Source organism: Culex pipiens, chromosome 1 (genome assembly GCF_016801865.2).
Source record: "Culex pipiens pallens isolate TS chromosome 1, TS_CPP_V2, whole genome shotgun sequence".
NCBI lineage: Eukaryota > Metazoa > Arthropoda > Insecta > Diptera > Culicidae > Culex > Culex pipiens.
In genome coordinates this window covers 10437379-10465004 of record NC_068937.1, presented here as the reverse complement: position 1 = coordinate 10465004, position 27626 = coordinate 10437379, and the positions used below count along the sequence as shown (strand labels likewise).

Here is a 27626-nt window from a genome sequence, read left to right as displayed (position 1 = left end):
TCTAGATTAAGTTTTGTCATTTGGGGCGAATCGGGACAGCTGTTTGATACTTGTTACTGCACTGTGCTTGGGTTTTTTTTATTGATTTGAGGCAGAACATATACAGAACGACAACAATAGTGCGTTCTTTTTTTAAATTTAAAGCATTTGAGTGCTCTGAAAACTGCTGTCCGTATTCAGCCTGTAGTCCTGGTTTGCCCCAGGTGGTACTAGAAATATTCTCCAATGACAAGATTTGCAGTTGAATTAAATTAGATTGAAAATCTTTTATAATGATTAGTAGTTTTTTTTCAATTCTAAAATTTGAGTTCTTATTTGAAATGATATTTTTTTTTAATTTTTGATCTATCATTTGGAATGCAACGAATAAAATCGAAATCTACCCAAATCAAATGGTTTGTTTGACCTATAAAATTGACACCAGAAAGGAAATTTAATTTCAATGCTGTTAGTTATCTTAGAGACTGTTCAATCAAGGACTTCAATTTGAAAAAAAGATTTTTATTCTGGGTTAGAAAATTCTTTTTTTTTTGTGAATAGGAATTTATCAGTACTCCTATTATGGACTTCAAATCCGTTTAAGGTTGATTTTGTTATTTAAATTGACATGAGGGTTAGGATTCGAGCTTTAAGAATCAGTTTTTATGCTGAAATTTACCACAAGCTCTAGTATGAACTTCAATTCCATAGAATTAATGCCATAATTTTTTATGTCTTCTATTACACTTATTTTATTTCTATACTTATTTTACAGTGTTCAATCCCAAAGAAGATTTTTATTATATTTATTTGCTTGAGATTTAATCATCTTAAAGGTCCACATATTGAAGACTTTGAACACATCTCTATTGCAAACTTCAATATGAAATTTAAAAGTTTCATTGTTTTTTTTTTAATTTTATTTTTATCTCAAGATTAAAAAATTCTTAGGTGGTTTAGTAAATCAGTTTTTTCTGGAAATTTTAATTGTGAATAGTTCTATCAAGCATTTCATATATCATACTTCATTTCCAACTTCAATTGCAGACTTCAATCCCGAAAAAGATTTAAAAAATTAACATCAACTTGAGGTTCAACAATCTTAACAGTGTTAGCTTATAAATTTACTTTTTGAAGACTTTGAATTCATTTCTATTGCGGAATTAAAGTGCTTATTTTTTATTTTATTTCTTCCTGTTTGGAGATCAAGGAAATCTCACATGGTAAGTAAATCAATATTTTTAAAGAAGTTTGAATTGTAATGATTTCTATTGCAGGATTCTAACATGAGACATCCAACCCAACTTCAATTACATACTTCAATCCCTGAGAAGATTTTAAAAAAAATTCATCAGCTTGAGGTTTAACAATCTTAACGGGGTTACGATACAAGTTTGTTTTTTGAAGACTTTGATCACATTTCTATTGCGGACGTCAAGTCCACAGAAGAAATTCTTAATATTTATTGATTTAAGATTCAAGAAGTCTCAGGAGGTAAGTTTATCAGTTATTTTCTTGAACTTGGAGTTGTGAACACTTCTATCAAGGACTTCTAAAATCAGACTTCAAGCCAAACTTCAATTACAGACTTCATCTGGCGAAGTTCAACAAACTTATTGGGTTAGGATATGAGTTTGCTTTTAAAAGACTTTGATCACACCTCTTTTGCGGACTTCAAATTCATAGATAAAATTCTTAATTTTTTGTTATTTTAACGGTCAAGAAGCCTCAATAGGTAAGTAAATTTGTATTTTTCTAAAAGTAGATTTTTTTCACACTTCTATTACGGACTTCAATTCCATGGAAGGTATTCACAATTTGCATTGAAGGCAGAATAGTGTAACTTGAAGGGGTAAGTAGTTTATTTTGGAAGCTGAGTTCTTCATTGTGGATCGATATTTGGTAAGTTTTTAGTGAGTCAGTGTAGAACTAGTGTTAAAAATTGGTCGGTTAACTTCCACAAACTGTGAGTTATTGCAGCGTAACTTTGTCCACACTTCTTGTGCGGACTTCAATCCTATCGATGTAATTCTAAATTAGTATTGATTTGAGATCTTAGGAGGTAAATTAGTCAGTCATTTTCGAGAACATGAAATTTGTCAACACTTCTATTACGGACTTCAAATTCATGGTAGGTTTTCACAATCTGAATTGAACTGAGGAACGTGAAATTTGAAAGGGTAAGTAGACTGATTATTGAAGCTGAGTTCGTGGTTTTGGATCGGTTTCAGGTATGTTTTGAGTGATTTAGTGCAAAAATTGAGTTGTTTTTAAATTTATCCAAGTGTTAAAAGAGTGTTGAAACGAGTCTGTCAACTGTCATAAACAGTGAGTTCAACAAATCTGCAGTGAAGAACGTGCCCGTCAAGAAATGCTGCAAATTGAAAAATAATAAAACCCATTAAACTGTGATTCGCCACACATTGCAGTGGTACCTGGCAATTAAGTCACCTCCAATGACAGACATTAAACGCGGCTGCACGTTGAACTTTTAGCGTTCCTTCTTGCAGCTTCTGAATTCCACACTTTATTCCCGCGAAAAAGAAGCTGCTCCGCACACTATAATTACGTGCGCGGGGATTCCACCCCATCTCAACCGGGATCGTCGAATAAATATCTGCAGACACGCACCGCGCACTCATAATTTGCTGTTAAACATTTCAATTAAATTTTTACCACCCCTCCCCACGTCATCACCCGCGATCCAAACGCGACTAATAGTGCCGCCAACTCGGGCAGTAAAAAAATCATGTACTTTTTGCTGTTTTATTAGCTGGCCCCCTACGGGGGGCAGCCCAACTAGGATTAATTAATTGTTGTGTGCGCGCAGCGCACCGCGCACTTGAACCGATTTGCCCCCACCAAAGTGGCGTGAAAGAGCCTGCGAACCCAACGCGGTTAAGCACTTGGCGCTTGAGAAATTTGCGCTCTTCAGACTTAACTTCATCTTTTTTTTCGGGAGGAAGATGGTCCAATTTTTGCACTGGCAACACTGCTAGGCAAAATGGCGGTGAAATTTGGACGGGCGATTTTCTGCACACACACATCAATTGAGCTGAGGGAAGTTGTGGCTCACTTTCGACTAATTTTTGGGTAGGTTGAGGAAAATTGGCAACAAGTTTCACAAAACACTTAGGGTTCGATGGGATCGAGATTGGTTGGGCCCACTTGAAGTTGGAGGCGATCGTTGGATTTGGTTCAGTTTGGAGAAGTCGTAATTGTCACTTCAAATGCGGACTTCATAACAAACTATCATACGATGAAAGTTGATAGATTTGCACTTCTATTACGGACTTCAAAATCGTAGTCTGATTTCAGGTTCAACTAGAACCTCTGCTGTTATCAGGAGAAGTTATGGGGTAAGTACAGTGTGAAAATGTAGTCGAGTTAATCGGAAAAAGGTAAGTTTTTAGTGTCAATCTATCAAATTTGGATTAGGTTAGAGCTAGTTAAGTTTGAAGCAGTCTGTAATGTTTTTAAGATAAACTTTCAGTTGTAGTTCACAAAAAAAGTTGAATTTTGGAATGTTCAAGAAAATTTGGTAGGTTGAATATTACCTCTTTTTTTGAGTAACATTACATAAAAAATGTGTAGAAATGTGAACCTGATCAAAAACTGATGAAAATTCATCATTTGCTGGGGTAAAATTTTTCATATTTTTTGCCACAAAATCTGTCATTATTTCCTGATGAATATTACCACCATTTTTTCTGTGTTGTTTCAGTTATAAGATTTGATTTTCAATTACGGACTTCAAATTCATGGTAGGATATCAAGTTCAATTGTCGAATTTTATGTTCAATTTTTAGAATCACTTAATTGGATCAGTTTAGAGCAGTCTGTATTCTTCATAATGTGTCACTTCAAAAGCGGACTTCAAGTCATAGTTCTATAGAAAGTCAATGGTAGAATTTGCACTTCTATTACGGACTTCAAATTCATGATATGGTTTGAGGTTTAACCAGAACTTCTGCTGATATCTGGAGACTTAATGTGGTAAGTACTAAAATGTAGCTGAAACAATCAACAGAAGGTAAATTTTGAGTGAAAAAATGTTCAAGAATGTCTGTCAATCTGTCATTTGTCAAATGTTTAGTTTAATATCTAGATTATTTCTAAATTTGATTAGATTAAGTTCAGTTTAGAACAGTCAGTAATCTAAGTTTTTGAGTAGAAAAAGAGCCCAAGAACTTCTGTCAATGTGACAAATTTATAGGTTAATTTCTAGATCACTTAATAAGATCAGTTTCAGTTTAGAGCAGTCTGTATTCTTCATAATGTGTCACTTCAAAAGCGGACTTCAAGTCATACTTCTATAGAAAGTCAATGGTTGAATTTGCACTTCTATTACGGACTTCAAATTCATGATATGGTTTGAAGTTCAACCAGAACTTCTGCTGATATCTGGAGACTTTATGTGGTAAGTACTAAAATCTAGCTGAATCAATCAACAGAAGGTAGTTTATTATCTAGATTATTTCTAAATTTAATTAGATTAAGTTCAGTTTAGAACAGTCAGTAATCTAAGTTTAGAATAGAAAAAGAGCCTAAGAACTTATGTCAATCTGTCAAATTTATAGGTTAATTTCTAGATCACTTAATAAGATCAGTTTCAGTTCAGTTTAGAGCAGTCTTTAATCTTCATAATTTGTCACTTCAAAAACGGACTTCAAGTCATAGTACTGTAGGAATCCAAAAGTTAAATTTGCACTTCTATTACGGACTTCAACTTCATGATATGAGTTCAAGTTCAGTAAAAACTTCTACTGATATCTGGAGACATTATGGGGTAAGTACTGAAATGTAGCTGAGACAGTCAACAAGAGGTAAGTTTTGAGTGAAAAAGTATTCAAGAATTTCCTTGAGAATTTCTGTCAATCTGTCAACTGTCAAATTCGTAGTTTAATATCTCGATGATCACCACATTAGATTAGATTAGATTAAGTTCAGTATAGAGCAGTCAGTAATCTAAGTTTAGAATAGAAAAAGAGCCTAAGAACTTATGTCAATCTGTCAAATTTATAGGTTAATTTCTAGATCACTTAATAAGATCAGTTTCAGTTCAGTTTAGAGCAGTCTTTAATCTTCATAATTTGTCACTTCAAAAACGGACTTCAAGTCATAGTACTGTAAGAATCCAAAAGTTAAATTTGCACTTCTATTACGGACTTCAACTTCATGATATGAGTTCAAGTTCAGTAAAAACTTCTACTGATATCTGGAGACATTATGGGGTAAGTACTGAAATGTAGCTGAGACAGTCAACAAGAGGTAAGTTTTGAGTGAAAAAGTATTCAAGAATTTCCTTGAGAATTTCTGTCAATCTGTCAACTGTCAAATTCGTAGTTTAATATCTCGATGATCACCACATTAGATTAGATTAGATTAAGTTCAGTATAGAGCAGTCTGTAATCTAAGTTTAGAGTAAAAAAATGCCTAAGAACTTCTGTCAATCTGTCAAATTTCTAGGTTAATGTTTAGATCATTAAATAAGATCAGTTTTAGTTTAGTTTTGAGCAGTCTGTAATATTCATAATTTGTCACTTCAAAAACGGATTTCAAGTCATACTAGATTAGGAAGTCAATGATTAAATTTGCACCTCTATTACGGACTTCAACTTAAAGATATGAGTTGAAGTTCAGTAAAAAATTCTGCTGATATCTGGAGACGTTAAAGGGTAAGTACTAAAATGCAGCCGAAACAATCAACAAGAGGTAAGTTTTGAGTTCAAAAGTGCCCAAGAACTTGTGTCAATCTGTCAACTGTCAAGTTTGCAAGTTTAATCCCCAGATGATCACTTAATTGGATCTCTCAAAATCAAGCTCAACCAGTCTCAACCAACCAGAAATTCCGTTCTTCCGAAGGCGTTGGAATTTCCCAACCCCACATCGCGTGATTCTTTCCGTTTGGCCACCCTTCCGACTGGCTATTTCTTCCTCTTTCCGATGAAACAAAAGCAGCGCGCCTCACGTCGGAGGTTGCCGACGACCTTCGCTCTGCTGAACTTGAACTCCAAGCTGAGCTCATCTCAGGTGGTGTTGTTCAGCGGGCGATCAGTTTCAGACGCTGGTGGTGGTGGTTTTCCGGTGAATTACTTAGTGTTTTGGGGTTGGTAATTAAAGGCGGTTTAGTGGACGATAAGTTTGTACGTTTCAATTACGGACGTCAAAATCGATTCAATTGCTGTGAAGTGTTGAATCAGTGCAAGTTTGAGTCAGCTTCAGCAAAGCTGAAGGGTAAGCACACAAATAGTTTCAATTTTGAGATTTAATTTAAAATCAGTACGAATCATCAAGTGCAAATCGTGCGAGAGGCGAGATGATTGCAGTTGCAGTTACACCAGCTCATTGCCGGGCACAGATTATCAACCTTGTCAATTGAGCTATCATCTAGCTGGACCGTACGACGCAGAAGAGGGCTCTTTTGTGAAGTGGTTAGTCAATGCTTGCCGATGAATCAGTTTCGGGCGAGGCGGATCTGTTGAGCTGGGTGTAAATTTGCTGTAAATTTAGCAATTTGAAAATAACTGCTTTGATTAAGTTTGATTTTAGTTTTCTTCATTGAAGTACTGCATAGTTGTTTGACTGAAAATTATAATTTATTTAGCTTTACAGGAATTAGCTATCTATTACAGATACCAGATTCAACGTAAATTGCTATTTTGAATTATTTTCTAGTTGGTTTTACTAATTTTCAAAGTATTGTTTTGAAATGCTTGATTTCAATTTTCTTTAGTGAAGTGCTGCAAAGATGCTTGACTGAAAATTGAAATATTTTTGGCAATTTGATAGTTTTAAATTTCTGGCAAAATGTTTAGCCTTTCAGGAATTAATTTTCTATTACAGACTTCAGATTCAACGTATTTTACTATTTAGAATTATTTTCTAGTTGGTTTTACTAATTTTCAAACCATTGTTTAGGAAAGCTTGATTTTAATTTAAGCAAAGATGCTTAACTGAAAATTGATAAGTTTTAGGCAATTTGATAGTTTTTTTTTGCAAAATATTTTGCCTTCCAGGAATTAATTCTCTATTACAGACTTCAGATTCAACGTATTTTACTATTTAGAATTATTTTCTACTTTGTTTTACTAATTTTCAAACTATTGTTTTGAAAAGTTTCATTTTAATATTTTAATTTTCTTCAGTGAAGTCCTGCAAAGATGCTTGACTAAAAATTGCAATATTTAAAAGAATTGCAATATGTTGAGCAATTCTTTTTTTTTATTTCAGACTTATTTAACTTTTTTGAATTAACTTCTAGTTGGATTCATCAATACTTCGCGATATTTTTTTTAGGTGAAGTGTTCTCAATATAACAACTTTTCGACTTATTTATTTTCGATTACGGACTTCAAATATTGAGTACATTGAAAAGTTGTGGGATTCCTGAGAGTGAAAGGTAGGTAAGTTAAAATTAATTGTAGTCGCTTTTTTTAATTTTTGTTAATCAGTTGATTTCAAAAGTAAACAGTCAACTGTCAATCATAATTTTTGATTCAACTTTATAACGTGAATAAATCTTGATACTATTCTAATAATGTTCAAATGCTTTGTTTAAAAATAGTCTTTTTGAGGAAAATGTTTAAATTTTTTAGCAATCATGATGCTTAATTGTGTGTGCTAGTGGAAGTCGCTTATTAAGCAGAATATTTTTTTTCTCGTTTTTACCTTGATTTCAGAATCTTCTCTTCTATTACGTACTTCAAATTGGCAGTACTTCAATGTATTTTTTTGTTTGCCATGAAGAAAAATGCATGGCAAGTGAAGATAATTTATTTAAAAAAATCGTAAAATGATAAAGGTAGTGTTTTTTATTTAGCATTTTTTTGTAAATTTCATTTCAATGCATTTTGAAAAAAATATTTTTTTAAAGATCAAATCCGATTTCCAAAAACCATGCAAATATTTGTCTGTTTTTTACATTTTTTTAAACATTATTTTATCAAAAAAAAAAATATATTTAAAAAAAATGATAAAATGGCAAAAATCTGTTTTTTAGTTAAAACAAATTTGTTAATTTAATTTCAATGAATTTCAATATATTTTTTTAAAGAGAAAATCCAATTTCCAAATACCTTGTAAATTTTTGCCTGTTTTTTAAAGTTATTTTCTTCAACAATATTTCATCAAAATTATTTTTAAGCGTTTTTATTAAAGTATATTTTTTTAACAAATCTCTTCTATTGCGGACTTCAAATTCTTAGTACAACATTTTTATAAGAGATTTTCCTTGCGGTGAGTGAAAAGTTTAAGGTAAGTTAAGAAAATTTATATTCAAAAAATAATTAGGGTGATTTTTTCGTTCCACAATTTAGTCAAGTTTAGTGAAATCTGCACTTATGAATTTTTAGTTATTTTTTTTGGTTTTAAGAAAAGTTTGACAATTTAATATAAATATCAACTGAAGTTCACTAAAAACTTTTTAAAAAATTCAGCTAACCTCAAATAATTAGGGTGATTTTTTCGTTCCACAATTAAGTCAAGTTTACTGAAATCTGCACTTATGAATTTTTAGTTATTTTTTTTGTTTTAGCAAAGTTTGACAATTTTATAAAAATATCAACTGAAGTTCAACTAAAAACTTTCTGAAAAATTCAGCTAACCTCAACCTTAAAAAATGTTTTCTTTTGCAGCCATAAATCACAAATATATTTAGTTAAAGTAAAGCTTTATTTTTACGATCAATACTCTCAAGATAATATCGTATTTTTTTTAAGTTTTTTGTTTGTAAAAACTTTAGCAAAACTTAACTGTGCTGGGATTTATTTTTGAAAATGCTTTTTCAGCTGATTTAAGTTCTTTGTTGAAAAAATAAATTAATTGATATTCGAATATTTATCATATGATGACTTAATTTTTCTGAATTGAAATGTCTTCTTCTTAAAAATTTAGAATATTTTTTTTTGTGTAAAATGTCTTGACTTGTTTTCAACCAGAAGCTAATTCGCTTTTTTTTCAAAAACCTCAAAATTCCTCAAAGTACTCACCTAATCGTTCCTAACTGGATTGCTCCTTCCCCCGGGTTGGAGTGATGTGAAAGGGGCCAACTACTATTCAGCCCCAAGAGCCCGCCGAGTACCGCGAGTTCGCTCGTTTCGTTCGTTCGCAAAAAAAAAACGTTATTTTTCGAAACTATTCGAGTTAAAAATTTTCACTGGCGCTCGCTTCTGGTTCAACTTTTCACTGCTCGGTAAAACTGCTTTCAGAGATTCACACCGTGTTTAATTTTTTTTTTGCGATGCTCTTTTATTTTTTAGAGAATACTTTTTTTTTTTCAATCACTTTTAATCCAACTACTGTCGGTTACCACGTTCCGACCATCTAGCTGTGGTTTCCTGTAAAAAAATTAGAAAATTTTGCGAATTGTAGAGTATCCATGAGAGTGCTGTTCACTTCACGATGTTCCGGGTTGCAACGTTTTTATATATTTTTTTTCGAAAATTCTGAAGGTCCTAAAACTACTCGAAGGAGAGACAGAGAGAGAGTGGGGACACACTTTTGTGTTCTGATGCCCGAACAGTTTGGACCGCGGGACCAAACTGCACGCACTTGCACACACTTTGACCACTGAACTGAAACTGAGGCTCCGGTGCCGAACGCTGCTTGACCAGACCTGTCCGTGTTCCTCCTATGTGTCCGCACACACACACTCACACTGACTCTGATTGGGACTGCTCTTTCTCTATATGTGTTCGACGAAAGAAGCGAAGGGGGGGCAGTTCCGGCAGTCTCCGGGAACACGACCGTGGCGGCTGGCGTTCACGATCAAACTGTGAGAGCTGGCCGGCCGCAGATCTTCTTCACCGCTGATGTTGCGCTGGATTTGCCGCCGCGGATCTTCTCCCTTCCCCTTCTTGGGAGCGCTCCAACACCACTCATCACCTCGTCACACTTCTCTCTCTTGCTTCTCTTCGCTGTGTTACTTCCTTCTTGTGCCACCGCACACTCTCCTGGTTTTTCTCTCTTCACTTCTTCGTCTTCTTGCTGTTGTTCTCTGTTTGGCAGAGATTCTCTGTTTTTTTTGCGCTGCCAGGAAAGGGGCGCGATAGATGAATCTTGCGGCGAGTTCTGCCAATTTCCACACAAACACACAAACTCTTCCTTAAACCCGGATGAATCCTTCCCCTTCCTTGAGTGTTCTTCCTCTGGACTTGGCGTCCGTTTGTGTTCCTCCCGAAACTTCGAAAAAAATGTTGCACTTGTCACTTGATTATCCTTTTTCAAAAAACAAAAAAAATACTCTAGAAAAAACTATTCACCAAAATTCAACAGGAAGCCCCCGTCGAAATCCCTTCAAGTCGGTTTCCCCCTTTCAGAAATCACGAAGGACTGCGGTGTTCCACCGAGGGTTCGTCTTCTTCGGTTCAAGTGTTTTATTCTACTAATGCCGTTTTTCTGCCCGCCGTCCGCTTAAAAGAAGAAAAACGCGCGCGGCCCGCGACGACGACGACGACACGACGGATGGACCCCCCTCGCCGTCGTCGCCGCGGTCACTCAGAAGGGAGAGGGGAACTCACCACAGGTGAGCGACAAAACCGCGCCGCGAACGCGGACGTTCGCGAACGGTTTTGACGTTCTCCTAGAGAGACTCTATTGACAGCTTGACAGATTGACAGATTGTAACTTACCCTTAAGTTTTTGTTGTCACCCAAAATCACTTTAACTCACTTCACTGACTTACCTGCTTCTTTAAAATTCACAACACAAACCACATCAAACACTTCACTTTTCACTTCAAAGCATCCGCACCTTTCCCACAGGATGCCTAGAATCCTACGTCCGTAATCGAGAAGACACTCGGAATTACCCGAAAGAACCGAGAGCGAGAGTGACGCGAGAGCGCGCACAGCCTCCTTTGGTCAAGCCGCTCGCGAAGAGAGGTGGGAGGGAAAATCCAGCAAGGTGAGTGACGAAGGAGGGTGGCGAGCGAGAGCGAGTGCTCGCTCTCGGCAGTGCGAAACAGGTGAGTTTGTGAGGGAGTGCTTTCTTCTGTGCGATGAGGGGTTGGACGGGGGTGAGTGGCGCGTGTGAGTGTTGAATTATGTGGAATGCAAAGATAGTGTTAATTTTGAGTTAATGCATTTTTTAGCGTTTATGTCAATCTTGTGGGGTTGGCAGCGAAGAGGGATTTGGAGCAGTTTGGTTTAATTAGCAAAGGTTGTGGAAGTGCTTTAATCTATTGCCATGTTCTGTTCTAGGAAATATAAAAAGTCGAAAAGTTGAACGATCAGTAGTTAATAGAGATAAAATTGATTATAATAAAATTGAATTCAAAATCATTTATCCATTCATTGAAAAAATATTGTTTTACTCTTAACAATTTGTTCTGAGATTTTATACCTAGATAAAGAAAAAAATAAAATTAAAATTAAAATTTTTTATTTTGAATTTTTGAAAAATCCTTAATTAATGCAAGATTTTTTTCTTTTTTATAAATAATATAAAAAATCGTCAATTAATGAGTTTTAAATTTTATTATATATTTTTATCGAAAGGCAAATCTCTTTAATTTTTGCCATTCGATTTTTTTCTTCCGTGTGCTCAAAGAAGTCATTTTGCATCATAAGTTTGATCATATTATTTTTCATACACATTTCCATTTGGCAGCTGACCACCTTAAAAATAGTATGTAAATATTCAAAAATCTGTATATTTTGATTTTTTTTGGATAGATATGGTGTTATCGGCAAAGTTGATTGTATGGACGAGGACTGAACAAAATTGATACAAGGAACATTTTTTTTAATTACTGAAATCACTTTTGTCACAAAAATAAGAAAAAGTCAAAAAAAAAAATCCAGCAAAATCCATTTTTCATTCAGTATTACAGACTTTTAAAATGTTTGTCTTGATTTCAAAATTTTTAAAATATTTTTTTCGAGGAGCTAAGATTTTTTTTTAATATTGAATATCAGACCATCTGTTATCGAGATAACGATGATCAAAAACGAGAGATCACTATTTTTTAAATTGAAAAACTGCGACCATCTTCAAAAAATTACTTGAAAATGGCTGTAACTTGCAAACGGTGCATTCATCAAAATTTAACTTAGGTAATTATTGATTGCAATTTTATGCTTATTTTACATTAAAATTAAAGTTTAAAAAATAGCTTGACATTTTTATTCGATTGCTTTAAAAAATTATTATTTTTTGGAAAAATCATGACTTAGTCTGGATTTTTGCCTATTCTAAAATTTTCTGAGGAGATGGAATTTAGTGGCTTATAAAACACAGCAAATCTAAAAATAAATAAAAACATTTGAAGCAAAAAATCCCTGTACCAATTTTTCATACCTGCAATTTTGACGAAGACACCAAATCGTTAAAAAAATCTCAAAAGATACAGATTAATAAAAAAAATATTTCGAAAAAACTCCATTTTGAAGAGATTTAGTCTGCTTTAAAGTTTAAGTTCAAGAAGGAAATGAATTCCTTGTGGCAATATAAATTGAAAATAATAGTAAGCAAAATTAATGTTGTTTTGATGAATATTAAAAATAGATTTTAAATTAATTTGGAAAGAGTTTTTTTTTAATTCATAATTATTCTGTCAAAATTATCAAAACTTTGGATACGTTTATTCAGGGAAATTTTTTTTTTCAATAGAAAACTTTGAATTACAATTAATTGATGTTTGATCCTGTTATTTTAAATAAAAAAACCTCAATAAAAAATATCATATTTTTCCATAAAGTTTGAACTGATTTTTTAAAATTTTATGATGCTCATGCTAATTTTTATGTTAAAGATTATTGTGAATTGATATAAAACTTAAATATTGGATCTTTATTCAATATCTTTCAGGCAATTACAAATTATATTTAAAACTTATGACCCAAATCTTCCAAGGATGATCTTGTTTTGGAAAAAAGCAAATCAATTATGTTCTTTGTCCTGTAGATTCAAATATATAAAAAATAATTTATGAGTAGGTCAAATCTTCCCATTCGCAAAAAATAATTGCATAATTGTCTTATATAAAAAATGAATAAAAATGAATCACATATAACTCAATTTGGGTTAAAACAAGTTAAAACTGCCCACATTTTTTTTCGAATTTTTTTGTGTTCTGGAGGTTATTTTGAGCAACTTTCGTTCTACGACAAACCTCACTTCTTTTGTTTTATGTTTCTCTTTTTTTATTTTAAGTATTTTAATTTGAATTTATCTTGTTTAGTTTAGCTCCTATCATTAAATTTTGCCTACCGTAAACCGGGGTGACTTTGATAGGATTTCAATTTGATTTTAGAATGTTTTCCAACAGGTAATATTTTTCTCAACATTATTATTTTTAAAACATGTACTGGGGTAGACCAACACATCTCTAAAGTAGCTGATAAAGTTTTTAAGAAAAAAAAAATCAATGTTTATATTTAGTAAACTAAGTGTATAAGCTTTTTAGCAAAATACATATAAATTTTAGGTAAAATTGTTAAAAAGTCGTAAATTTGTTAAAACTAGTTTTGTTTGTAAAATTATCGATTTATATTGCATTTTATACTGAATTCGAAGCACGAATCACAAGTTTTCACATTTTACATGAAATTTGTTCAACTGAAATTGCCTATAAATTTGAAGATTTTTTTTTTCAATTGTGTTTCAAAAATACATATTATTTATTATTTACAAACTTTTTTAACCATCTCCTAGTGGAAAATTGTCCAAAGAATCTGAAAATATATTCCATTTTCCGATTAAAAGTCATGTTCATTGAGAAAATCATGACACTTTGAGAAGTTTAAAATAATGACTTTCAACAACATTTTCTTAACTATAGTTAACTAACTTTCTAAACTTGTCAAAATTTTATGAAAAGTTCTTCTTGAGGTACTTTGAACACTTCTCTACCACGGTCAATATGTTTCTAAACCATTCCTTACGTATTTTAATTGTACTCTTCATTTTGCGGAAAAATCGCAAACCTTCAAAGTCACCCCGTTTTACGGTATTTAATTTTTTCATGATTTTACAGTCACTTTCAAATTTTTTGATTGTATTTAATATTTTCTGCTATAGAATGGCACCATTATCATTTAAATTGTACAAAAATGCGTAGAGGCATAGTCTGGGACACTACAAAAATTACTGCAAACCTATTTTTACTCAAAATAAAGGAAATGTTAGTAAAAAAACACAGCCAAAATTGGCCCCTAAAAATTACATTTTTAAAAAAACATTGGCAAAGTCACATAAAACAAGTCAAACTTCCTACCCTTTTTTATTATTATTTTAAGAGTTCTTCTTTAAAATGCTTTTTTAAGATCAAAAACTGGTTGAAAATGGATTTTTAACAAATTTTTAGATTGATGCCCGTCTAGAGGCGGGGTTGGGCTATAGAGGGTTAAACAAGGGAATACTTCCGGCTAGAAAAAAATATTTAGATTTGAGATTTGCAAACTTTTCTGATTATGTCAATGTTTCACGTTTATTTAAGGGATATTTATTTTGCAGTAGGGCAAAAAACCTTTATAATTTTATACGTATAAAATGGGATTTAACCCGTAAAAAAAGATTTTTTCAAAAATGTCTATTTTTGAGGCATTTTGGCCACTGAAGCGATTATTTTCAACAGCACTGTAAAAAGTGTTAGTTTGGCATTTTTTTTTTGAAAAATCGGCCCCAGCAAAATCAAATGGCGACGATTTTTCGAAAAACTGCCAAACTTTGAAGGTCCGTACCAAGCTCCAGCGAGCTCCAAACTTCAATGATATATACACCAAAAGACGCAGAAGCGACATTTTGGAAAAAATCTTCTTTTGCGGGTTAAATCCCATTTAAAATTCAAATGCAAAGCGCCAGTTCATGTTACGTCCAATCAAGCTCATATTTTGGATTTGGGCTTAGTATGCCCACCGGATCAAACTCTTGAATGCCCGCCAAAAAGTAATTTTGGTTACATCCTAGTATCTATTGTATTATTCAGCATAACTAAAAAAAATTTTTTAGCTGATTTATAAACGGTCCAGAATATTTTGCATTGATTTTGATACCTTGAGGAACGTAAAATTTGCCCAACAAATTTAACGATATTGTATCAATTTGCAGTAAAAGTATTCCATTTTATGGAAAATGGTAATATAAACGTTTTTTTAAGGTACGCTTAATAGTTTAAAATTGCTTGCGAATGGGGATAAATTCAAATTTCTTAATGTTGTGGAATACTTCAATAATCCCATGATTTTTTCAACGTTTGGTATCTCATTACAAGGAATGCTTTAAAATGCCATTTGTTTCAATCGGTTGACAATCTTTGTTTGCAATTACACCGTCCCGTTTTACAAACAGAAAGAAAAACCACTCAGAATGTCTCCTAGAATCAAAGCAAGCCTGTATTTGAGCACTCAGCACTCAACAAAACGCGCAATTTTTCGCGAGTGCCCGTGGAAAGTTCTCGCGAGTGACAAACTCGCGAAACTCTGCGAAGCGACGAGCAGAATTTCCACCGCGATAAGCCAGCATCAGTGGTTCGGTTCTCAGCCAGCATAAGAAGGGACGCTCAATTTTTCGCTCTCAGCTCTTTGAGTTGAGCGGTTGAGATGCAATTGCAGACCGATGAAGCATCGAGGGAACTCACGGATGCTGTGTGGAACTCTTGGGTTAGAGACTGATGTTGAGAAGAGGAGTATGTTTTTTTGCAGCATTAAAAAAAATTAAGATGTTTTTTAACTTTTATTTTTAAGAGTTAATTAACTCTGCCTGTGTAACAGTTTTCGCACGATAAATTCTATTCAGTTAAAATTGATCACATGAAGTTTCCATAAAGCAAATTTATTTTCAATCATGCAAATTCCAGTGGATCATACTCAATTCAACCACTTACAAAAAAAAAAAAAAAAAACACTTTTCACCACAATAAAAACAATTTCCAACATTTCCACCGTTTTTTGCCATTCGACATCCCCCTAAAATATGCCGCCAACTCGCGAAAGTATTTTCATTTCAATTTTCCAGAAGACACACGAGAACCAAAAGACACTTCAAACGCACCAAGGTGTATGTGTGCACGTACGTACGTGTGCGCCCGCCCAAGAAAGGTGTCTCAGTCACGTACGGTACCGGTACCAGCCGTCCAAAACCCTAACCTCACTTACGTGCCCGACTACGAGCTCCAACCGTTTTCGGTGGAGTCGATTCCAGTTTTTTTTTCTTTCACTTCCAGTCGGCGAAAACAACACACGAAATAATAATAATAATAAATAGCAAATGGGGATGAACAACAGCAAAAAAAGCAAAAGTCAGAACAAACACATATCGCATGTGAGGTGAGCTCCACAGGTAAAGGCCTCTCTAAGCACCCGCGCGGAGGAAACGGAGAGTTAGACTCCCGGGGTCAGGTTCACACACAGCCGAGGTATCATCCTCCGAAGGCAAGTCTAAGAAGAGTCATGAGATGTATCCCTCACGACCAAACAGAAACAGCAAAAAAAAGCAAACTGTTGTGTTTTTTTTGCCTCACGTAGAAATGTAGCATCACTGAAGAAATGGAAAAGATACTTGTTTCTGAACCTGAATTTATACACCCGGTGTGGATGCCTCCGAGGGCTCTGGGAAGTGACGCCCGGATATCATTCGGATATTAAACAAAGTTAGCTATCGTCGGCTTCGACTGTTTCGTTGAGCTTTTGTGGGTGAGCAGTGCAAGGATCATTTTGAGCTAGTAGATGCTTAAAGTTGAGATCTTCAAATTATTCGCTCTACAGCATTGCCTTGGCGTTCTCGATTACGAGATTCCTACTCGAAACTAAGTGTCCGAAGGCTTGATTGTTGAGGCAATTGCAAACCTCTTTTTACACCTTAGCTTCCATCCACCCCGGGATTCGAACTGACGACCTTTGGATTATTAGTCCAGCTGCCTACCAGCGACTCCATCGAGTCAGGACCCAGGGAGACGACTCCTACACCTGGACTGAGCTAACGACCTAACTTTTTAGGTTAGTCCGGGGCCAACATTTACTTCCCCGTCCGACGGAAGGCGTGATCAGACAAATCTCGTCTCGAAAAATGCCACCGGGACCGTCCGGGATCGAACCCAGGCCGACTGGGTGAGAGGCAATCACGCTTACCCCTACACCACGGTCCCGCCAAGATCTTAGAAGGGTTAAATAGATTTCAGAAGAATTTTACTTAAATTTTCTTTATACAAATGAACAATTTTCAACTCGATTATTCAAAGGTCTCTCAGAATCTACGGGTTGAACGAATCACGAATAAAACAAAATTGATTTTTTATTTTCTCAATAAAACATCAAACGTAAGTTTTGCGACTTCATTTTAATCAAATTTTAGAGTTTGATTGCCTGTTACATTAGCTACTGCATTTCTTAATATTTCATCTCCTCCATAATGGATTTTAAATTTCCACATCAATGTAGAACTTTTTGGGGTAATGTACCGAAATCAACCCAACAATTAAATGTTCTCCCAATCCTTTATTGAAAAAAATAACATTACAAATTTCCTTTTTATTCCTTTTTTTATACAAAATGACTATCAATTTATTTTTGAATATAATATATTCAACGAGGGAATTCTTCTGCCAAGAAATATTTGAATTTTAAAGTGGAAAAAATCTGCTTTTGAAAGAAATTGCAAAATATGTCTATTACATAACATAATACAGTAAAAAAATTGCAAAATATCAATAAAGTTAGGAAATTATTTTTTTCTCAAAAGTCGATCTGTGGTTCAAAATTCAAAATTAAGAAATGATTTGAAAAGTACCCTTTTTGATTAAAAATTCGAACAAAAACGTGAAACAGTGTAATCGAAAAAGCGATTGTAATAGTCTAATCAATAACATTCTAAATTTTCATACAAAAATTGTTGTCTCCTTATTTAATTTGTAATTTGTTGTTTTATTGGTTACGATAGCCTGTTAGTAAAAACTGTGCATCAGGTCAAGGATTGTTGGAAAAAAATGAAGAGGAATCACAAAAAATGCGTTGACTTTATTTGAGCAACTCTCTACGAAATCGGCCGAATTCGACCATTTTTATTTTTTGTATTTTTTTATTTGGCTCAAACTTTGTGGGGGCCTTCCCTATGACCAAATAAGCTATTTTGTGTCATTGGTTCACCCATACAAGTCTCCATACAATTTTGGCAGCTGTCCATACAAAAATGGTATGTAAATATTCAAACAGCTGTAACTTTTGAGTGAATTTTCTGATCAATTTGGTGTCTTCGGCAAAGTTGTAGGTATTGTTGAGGAGTTTTGAGAAAAAAATAGGTACACGGAAAAAAAAATTTGCAGATTTTTTAATCAACTTTTTTTTCACTAAAACTCAATTTCCCAGAATACGTATTTTTTGATTTTCGAGATTTTTTGATATGTTTTAGGGGACAAAAATCCGCAACTTTTGAGCTATAGAGAAACATGGTCAAAAAATCTGACGCCGAGTTATGATTTTTTGAAAAAATAGTGATTTTTGGAAAAAATCGAAGTTTTATGCAAAAACAAGTTTGACATTATTTTTTAATGCAAAATTGAATTTGCAATCGAAAAGTACTCTACAGATTTTTTGATAAAAAGCTCCGTTTTCAAGATATAGCCACCGAAAGTTTGATTTTAGCGAAATATTTGCAGTTTTTGATTTTTAAAAATAGTGACCATGAGCGACCATTTGTAAAAATTTTTTTTTTGAAAAGTTCAGAAAATTTTCTATAAAATTGTCTAAGAGACATTGAAGATTGGACATCGGGTTGCTGAGATAGAGCCGCTTTAAGAAAAAGAAACACGAAAATTGAAGTTTTCTAAATCTCACCAAAACAACCCACCATTTTCTAATGACGATATCTCAGCAACTAATGATCCGATTTTAAATAATAAAATATGAAACATTCGTGAAATTTTCCGATCTCTTCGAAAAAAATATTTTGAATTTTTTTTAATCAAGACAAACATTTTAAAAGGGCGTAATATTCAATATTTGGCCCTTTTAAAATGTTAGTCTTGATTTAAAAAATTTCAAAATATTTTTTTCGAAAAGATCGGAAAATTTCACGAATGTTTCATGTATTAACATTGAAAATCGGACCATTAATTGCTGAGATATCGTCATTAGAAAATGGTGGGCTGTTTGGGTGAGATTTAGAAAACTTCAATTTTCGTGTTTCTTTTTCTTAAAGCGGCTCTATCTCAGCAACCCGATGTCCAATCTTCAATGTCTCTTAGACAATTTTATAGCAAATTTTTTGAACTTTTCAAAAAAAATATTTTTAGAAATGGTCACTCATGGTCACTATTTTTAAAAATCGAAAAACTGCAAATATTTCGCTAAAATCAAACTTTCGGTGGCTATATCTTGAAAACGGAGCTTTTTATCAAAAAATCTGTAGAGTACTTTTCGATTGCAAATTCAATTTTGCATTAAAAAATAATGTCAAACTTGTTTTTGCATGAAACTTCGATTTTTTCCAAAAATCACTATTTTTTCAAAAAATCATAACTCGGCGTCAGATTTTTTGACCATGTTTCTCTATAGCTCAAAAGTTGCGGATTTTTGTCCCCTAAAACATATCAAAAAATCTCGAAAATCAAAAAATACGTATTTTGGGAAATTGAGTTTTAGTGAAAAAAAAGTTGATTAAAAAATCTGCAAATTTTTTTTTCCGTGTACCTTTTTTTTCTCAAAACTCCTCAACAATACCTACAACTTTGCCCAAGACACCAAATTGATCAGAAAATTCACTCAAAAGTTACAGCTGTTTAAATATTTACATACCATTTTTGTATGGACAGCTGCCAAAATTGTATGGAGACTTGTATGGGTGAACCAATGACACAAAATAGCTTATTTGGTCATAGGGAAGGCCCCCGCAAAGTTTGAGCCAAATCAAAAAATACAAATAAAATCCATTTCCGGTTTTGGTAGAGAATTGCTCATTTCAGTAATTTTTTTTTAAATGTCTATCATTATTTTTTAACGACCTAATCGATCCCATTTTTGGATAAAATGAATTCATAATGATTAAGTTCTGAATATTTTATCTAAATTGTTTAATAAAATTGGAATTTTATCAAGATTTCTTTCCCTAAACCATTTTTTTCTAAAAAGGCATTTTTTAGCGGTAAAGCCTATTAAATACAATAAATTATTTTTTTCTTGTGAAGTAAAGCCAATTAAATTTGAACTTTTCCCAAAAATCAGAACACAAAAGGATAATTCTCAAGCATTTCGTATTTTTTTCGATAAGGTATCTTCAGTAAAATTGCAGGTTATGATACAGACTTTGCAAAATAAAAAGGCACAAGAAAAAAAATCCCGGTTTAATTTGGCTTTTTAATACTAAGACTTAAGGCATATTTTATTTAATGTTTTTGTCACCCCCCCAAGGGGCAGAAAAAATATTTTTTCAAAAAACTTCAAAATTTCAATGGAAATTTAAGTGCAATCAGCGGAAATCAATTTAAAATGCATTCCGTTGCGTTTAGAATCATTGGAATAATTTTAATATCTTTTGATTTTTTGAAATTTTTCTAAAAAAAGTTTTTTTTTCGCTGAAATTTTTATTTTTGTCAAATCTTACATTTTTTGAAAACCAATGATTGCAAAACAACCGAACTAGTGTAAAATGCATTTTAAAACACTTTTTGAATCGCAATGTTGAGACTGTGACTAATAAATCCAATTTTCATATTTTTTATTATTTTGCCCCCCCCCCCCCCCCCCCCTTAAAAGGGTGACATTGGGTCTGGGGGGTGAGATTGGATCGAAGTGATTTTTTACGGATGTTGCCATTTCTCATGTTCTTCTCAACGAATCTCAATTCTGTTAAAAGATTCTCGATGTTATTTAAATTATTTTTGTTACCAAGAAATCACGAGAGGTGTATCGTTTTTTGAACCCTACTGACGGTGCTTTACATGTTTATCCTATTGAAAGTCAGGGATTTTTTTTTTTAATATTTTAGGTTTTTTTTGAAATTTGGAAATATTTCATGAAGAAAAAGAATCCCGGCCAAAAATATTTAAGAAAGCTGCGAAAATTCCATACAAATTTCTTTTTTTTTAGACTTGTTGATCAGGTATTTCGGAAATTTTTGTTACAATTTTTAACATTAAAAATGAAACTATTGTGAAATTTTCAGTACTATTTGATGAAAACCAAGTAGAATGGTCTCAAAATAATTGTAATTGTTGTGGTTATTACATCTGGAAATGAGTACATCGCTTATTCCAGAAAAATGTCAAATTATACCTCTAAAAATTATAAATATACCACTATTCCGTTCCGTTCACTTTTTTGTCGATATTGAGGTAATATTACGTCATAAAAGATGTAATATAAAAACGTCAAATTTTACACCTTTCAAATTCACAAAAATATTGTGATTAATATATTTTGTGATACTTTTCGATACTCATTTTATAAAGTTTGGCTTAAAATTTAAGAATTGTATTTTTTTTGCCACATTTTTTTTTAAATTTGTATTTAAAAGTCCAATTAGTATATGAATAATTCTTCAAATTAAATGCGAAAGAACTTGAAATTGGTAAGCTTATTGTACATATATTAAAGTTTTGTTTTATATTCCTTACCAAAATATAGAAATCATGGACATTTTATACTGTGAAACTTTAAAAAATAAGCGATCCAAAATGAGAAAAAAACATTCAAATCTATCTTTCAATTTTCACAACCCCCTAATTATGGTATTTTTTCAAGTACCGTAATCTGGGGTAAACCGGGACTACAGTCTGAATATGGACAGCAGTTTTTAGAGCACTTGAAGCTTTTAAATTTGGAAATGGATGTACACATTTTGTTGGCCTGAGTATGTTTTAATCGAAACCAACATGGTAAAACTGTTGTCCCAATTCGCCCCATATGGTCCGATTGACCCCAGTTTACGGTATTTTACCTATTAAGTTATTTGTTCTGAAGAAAGTACCATTTTAATGCAACATATTTGATCTTTTTGTTGTTAATTTTGTATTCTGATATTGCAAACTTTTTTTATACTGAACTGAATACAAGATTGGAAAATAAGAAGCATATTTTATATGGAAAAAAATATATTCAATATTTTTTTGGAATTTTAATATTTAATTATTGCTATTACATACTGACACTTTTCAAATTCAGTTGAATTCGTCTCATAAAAGATTTAATGTCGAATCCTGAATTCATGTTTTATTTCAATTTCTTTTTCCCAGGATTGCATAAAATCAATTAAATTTAATTGACCTCACAGATGGAGAGAAAAAACTACCTCCCAATTACACTTTGCCCGAAAGCTTCCACACATCGATTCCCCTCAAAGCATCAAATGGCACCACTTCACATCCCATAGCATTATCGTCGTCGATTGGGGAGGGAGGAAAACTTTCGCCGATATGTGCAGCAAGAATGTCAGTCCCATAGTCATAGTCGGATAGAGTTGAAGTCTCCAGCATTGCTCCGCTGTGTGCTTGTAACTTCTTCACTTTCTTCTTCGTTTTCTTATTCCCTTCTTAACTCAATCTCGAAAACGAAAATTCCGCCCCACAGCATCCATCCATATCTCATGCATTGCATTTCGCTTTTTTTTTTCTTTTCTGTGATTAACGAGTGATTTGGGAAAAATATGTCATAACCTATTTCTTTTGGCTTGTGTCTTCGGCTTGTGCATTGGAATCTGCGCTGCGCGCGTACCATACCGGTGGGATGTTTGACTTTTCTCCACCATGCTCCGCTTCTGTCGATCAGCTCCTTCTTCTTCTTCTGAAATGTTGTCGAATGCTGCCCCCGGGAGGCGCCACCATCTGCATTTTTGCCTCCGACACATATCAATCTCTGGCGTGCACCGCGACTTGGTGTTCGTTCAACCAACAAAGCCAATAATAATTGGTCAGCAGCATCAACAACAACAACAACAACAACTGCGTCAGAGTAAGTGCAACAGAGAAAGAAGGAGAGAGAAAGAAGGAGAGAGAAAGAGAGGAGGGTGGGAAAATATGAGTGGAAAAAATAACGCCATCAGACACATATCTGAATAACTTAATTTTTCCAATTTAAATTGACGGTAAATAATTCATAGCCTGCGGGGACCCGGTCGTGCAATCAGGTTGCTGCGATGGCAGAAGGTCCGATTGGAACGTCACCTTTTCGTGCGAGCGTTTTCCGAGGCAGGCCAAATGGGCAAGTGGGTAGGGGCGCGGGAGTTTTTCTCAATCGTTAGCGGGGCTAGGTTCAAATCTCGTCCGGACTTTTTCTAAACGTTATTTTTCGAAACAACTGACCATCCCTAGCTCATCCTGACCAATCACAAACAACCTATAATTCCTTGCTTTTTTCACATTCTGACGTCGATGAGGTTGTTGTTGTTGTTGTCACTGGCGGTGGTGATGATGATGATTATGCCGATGATGATGGGTCGTCGCGGCAATTGATTGTCGCGCGTTTCGAAAAAAGCGTCACCTCTTTCGCTTCGGTGGACCCCAGCCGCAGAGGGGTCACGGGCGGGACACGAAGCAAAGGGCCTAATTAGCGTATGACTGACCGCTATTTGTGATGCTGGTGTGTTTGGTGAACATTGGAACGCCAAGGCAGAGGAGGCAAAGCAATGCTAAATGTGTATTCATGTGCACTGACGTTTAGGGTAAGTGGACCAACATTGGACTAAAATTAAAAATTTCAAATAATAACATGTATTTGCTTAGCGGGTTGCAGACTAGATTTCGTCATGTTTGTGTACTCAAAAATTTCAAACATAACAAAACCTTAATTAAATGGGTCCAAAAAAGGTTTATTTAGGTCCAAAAAAGGTGCAATTGACATTCCCAGCAGTGGCACAAATACAGTGCCGATATGCAGATGCAATTGTCGCGTTGTCCGGACCGGGTCGTTGTCGTTGCTGCGGACCGAGGATGCTGTCCGGTCCTGGATGCACCGGTGCACCGGTTTATGACGATTGGCCTTATGATTGGTTCGAACATTGATTGTGCCCGACCCGCTTTGTTGGAGGGGGCGGGGGTGTCGATGAAGTTTCCCTGAGTGGAGTTTGGAGAAAGTGTGTGTGTGTGTGGAGTTGATTGCGCGATGGGGAAATGTTTACGTAAATTTGAATCGATTTGAACTAAATGATACTGTACTGGTGAACGCACATTTAACAGCATGAAATATTACATAAATTTGAAATAACTTAGTACAGATTTAAGTCTATTTCAAATGTTACGCTTGTTAAATGAAATTTTCTGGGAATTATTTATGTTTTGTGCTTTAGTATTGAAAATCGGTTCGTTATTTTCTGATTTGCTGATATATCGTCATATTTTTTTTTTCTTAAAGGCCATAAGGGCATTTTGAAGCAAATTTTCGTGAAATTTTTTGATTGTTCTAGATGTTTAGTCATTACTAAAGGTTACTAAAGGTATTCAACAGCTGAGGAATTTCTTATGAAACGAGACTCTTTTTCAAATTTTCATTTGTGTATTTTTTTTAATCTGGTTGACACAGCAGATACCCCGACCCCTCTTCGATTTGCGTGAAACTTTGTCCTAAGGGGTAACTTTTGTCCCTGATCACGAATCCGAGGTCCGTTTTTTGATATCTCGTGACGGAGGGGTGGTACGACCCCTTCCATTTTTGAACATGCGAAAACAGAGGTGTTTTTCAATAATTTCCAGCCTGAAACGGTGATGAGATAGAAATTTGGTGTCAAAGGAACTTTTATGTAAAATTAGACGCCCGATTTGATTGCGTACTCAGAATTCTGAAAAAAACGTATTTTTCATCGAAAAAAACACTAAAAAAGTTTTAAAAATTCTCCCATTTTCCGTTACTCGACTGTAAAATTTTTTGGAACATTTCATTTTATGGGAAATTTAATGTACTTTTCGAATCTACATTGACCCAGAAGGGTCATTTTTTCATTTAGAACAAAATTTTTCATTTTAAAATTTCGTGTTTTTTCTAACTTTGCAGGGTTATTTTTTAGAGTGTAACAATGTTCTACAAAATTGTAGAACAGACAATTACAAAAATTTTGATATATAGACATAAGGGGTTTGCTCATAAACATCACGAGTTATCGCGATTTTACGAAAAAAAGTTTCGGATTCGTGATCAGGGACAAAAGTTACCCCTTAGGACAAAGTTTCACACAAATCGAATAGGGGTCGGGGCAACTTTTCCCGATTTCGTGTGAGTTGGTAGAGAATTACCTTATTTCAAAGAAAGCTAGAAATCTGGTAAATTTGGGTTGGAAACATTTTATTTGAGGTCAAATATGTAATTTAGAGTCTCTTGAGGCACATTCATAAGAAATTTGATGGATATGAACATGAACCCATCGATTTCCATCGACTTTTCTGAAGAAAAATCCAATCATATCGAAAAAAAAAATCATCGAAAAAAAATGTTTCCAGACCACCCGACAAAATATTTCGCCGGACCCCGCAAAATGTTGGCAAAGAGCCCTTCTTTCATGGTGCCAAATATCAGACTTGCCGATTTTTTTTATCTTAAGTTTGTTCTACGAAACACACCGTGTAATGATTGCAAAATGACTAAACTAGTGTAAAATGCATTTTAAAACACTTTTTCCATGCAAATGTTGAAACTATGGCTTGTTATTTCAATATTTATTTTTTTTGCACTGTATTTTTTCCTGAAAATACTAAAATCAGTATAATTTTTAATATGAGTATCAAACGATGCCAAATCATTAGAGTTTTGTTTGTAAAATACTCAATCAAATTCAAAATACCGTATATTTTTCGAATATGTTAAAATTTTCATAATTTGCAAATATGGGTATCAAACGAAGTCGAATTTGGTATGAATTTTCATCTTTTTAGAGTATTATTTTTAAAACACTCAAATCTTCACAAAATATCGATTTATTGGCGAAAAGCCTTCAATTTTAATGAAAGTATGTTTTTTGGAAAATTCATACAACAATCACTTTGTTTGATACCCATATTGCAAGTTATTAAAATTTGAACATTTTCGAAAATTATACGGTATTTTGAATTTGATTGAGTATTTTACAAACAAAACTCTAATGATGAAAAAATGCATTCAAAATTTTGCATCGTTTGATACTTATATTGAAAATTATACTTATTTTAGTATTTTCAGAAAAAAACTAATAAAGCGAAAATGCATATAAAATTTCGCTTCGTTTGATACTTCGTTTGATGAAAAATTGAGTATTTTTTAGATAATACGGTATTTTGTGAAAATTTTAGAATTTTCAAAAAAAAAAACATTGGTGGAAAAGCATACAAAATTTTGCTTCTTTTGATACCCATATTGCAAATTATAAAAATTTGATTTTTTTTCAAATATACGGTTTTTTGTGATTTTTTTGTATTTATACTTTAAAACTGACTAAATTTTCAAAAAATATATTATTAGTGAAAGCAATGCCAATTTACCTTAACATGGCTGAATTATGCAATTTTTTTTAAAGATTTTAAAAATGGGTTAAATATGATTATTGCCGATAGAATTATCGAAATATCGATAACGATGTATTATCGTCAGTAATTTCATCCTCATGAAATCCGGAGCTAAAAGAGTTACAGCAGAAAATTAAAAATTTCATCAGAAAAAAAATGAAATATCGTTGCAAATTATTTGGATTTTACTTCAAAACGACTTTACAAATTTAAAAATTTTGCGATCATTGCTGTCCATACAAAATCGATGTATGAAAAATTGAAAAAATCTGTGTCTTCAGAAAAAAAATTTTGATCGATTTGGTGTCTTCGGCAAAGTTGTAGGTATAAAAATGGACTTCATCGAAAAAAAAATGATACACAGTTTTTCATTTTCTGATATGTTTTAGGGGACATCAAATGCCAACTTTCCAGAAATTTCCAGAATGGGCCAAAAATTGACCGAGTTATGAATATTTGAATCAATACCAAATTTTTCAAAAAATCGAAATACTGGTTGCAAAAAATTTTCAACTTCCTTTTTTTATGTGAAATTTTCTGATCTTTTCGAAAAAACCATTTCAAAGTTTTTGAATCAAGACTAACATTTCAAAAGGGTGTAATATAGAATGTTTGGCCATTTTGAAATGTTAGTCTAGATTTTAAAAAATATGAATATTTTTTAGAAAAGATCAGAAAATTTCACGAATGTTTCATATTTTAACATTGAAAATTGTTCCATTAGTTGCTGAGATATCGACATTAGGAAATTGTGGTTTGTTTGGGTGAGACTTAGAAAACATCAATTTTCCTGTTTTTATACACTTGCATGGCAATATCTCGGCAACTAAGATTCGTATCAACAAATTTCAAAAAAGAAAATATAGAGAATTTTCTCAGCTTTTCAAATATATGTTTTTCAAAAGTAGGCAAACATGTGCTCTAATTTAAAAAAAATGAAAAACCGCGTCTTTTTTCAAAAAAGTTACCTAAAAATGGCTTTAACTTGAAAACGGTGCATTTTATCAAAAATTTCCCTCAAGTACTTTTTGATTGCAAATTTGATTTTACATCGAAAAATGAAGTTGAACAATTTTTGCGACCAATATTTCGATTTTTTGAAAAAAATCAGTATTGATTCAAAGATTTATAACTCGGTTAAAGATTTTTTGCACAACCTGGAAATTTCAGAAAAGTTGGCATTTTATCAACATTTTATGTCCCCTAAAACAAATAAAAAAAAATAAAAATAGTATTTTTTTTTGCAAATCAA

The 27626-nt window shown here is 33.3% G+C and overlaps 2 protein-coding genes across 5 annotated transcripts in view; both read right to left on the bottom strand.

Annotated features, from left to right (window-relative positions):
- Positions 1–10372, bottom strand: part of LOC120430611 (titin) — a 79339-nt gene extending 68967 nt beyond the window's left edge. Inside the window, exons 1-2 of one of the 4 annotated variants that reach the window (XM_052706606.1) lie at positions 10242–10372; positions 8970–9317 (exon numbers count right to left, since the gene is read on the bottom strand). The gene's annotated coding sequence lies outside the window, so the exon portion shown is untranslated. Of the gene's footprint in view, positions 1–8969; positions 9318–9478; positions 9846–10241 lie in introns of those variants that run through there. The other 3 variants (XM_052706607.1, XM_052706609.1, XM_052706608.1) reach the window with 3 other exon arrangements.
- LOC120431108 (trafficking protein particle complex subunit 1) overlaps positions 1–27626 on the bottom strand; it is a 370102-nt gene that overhangs the window by 144644 nt on the left and 197832 nt on the right. The window lies entirely within an intron of this gene.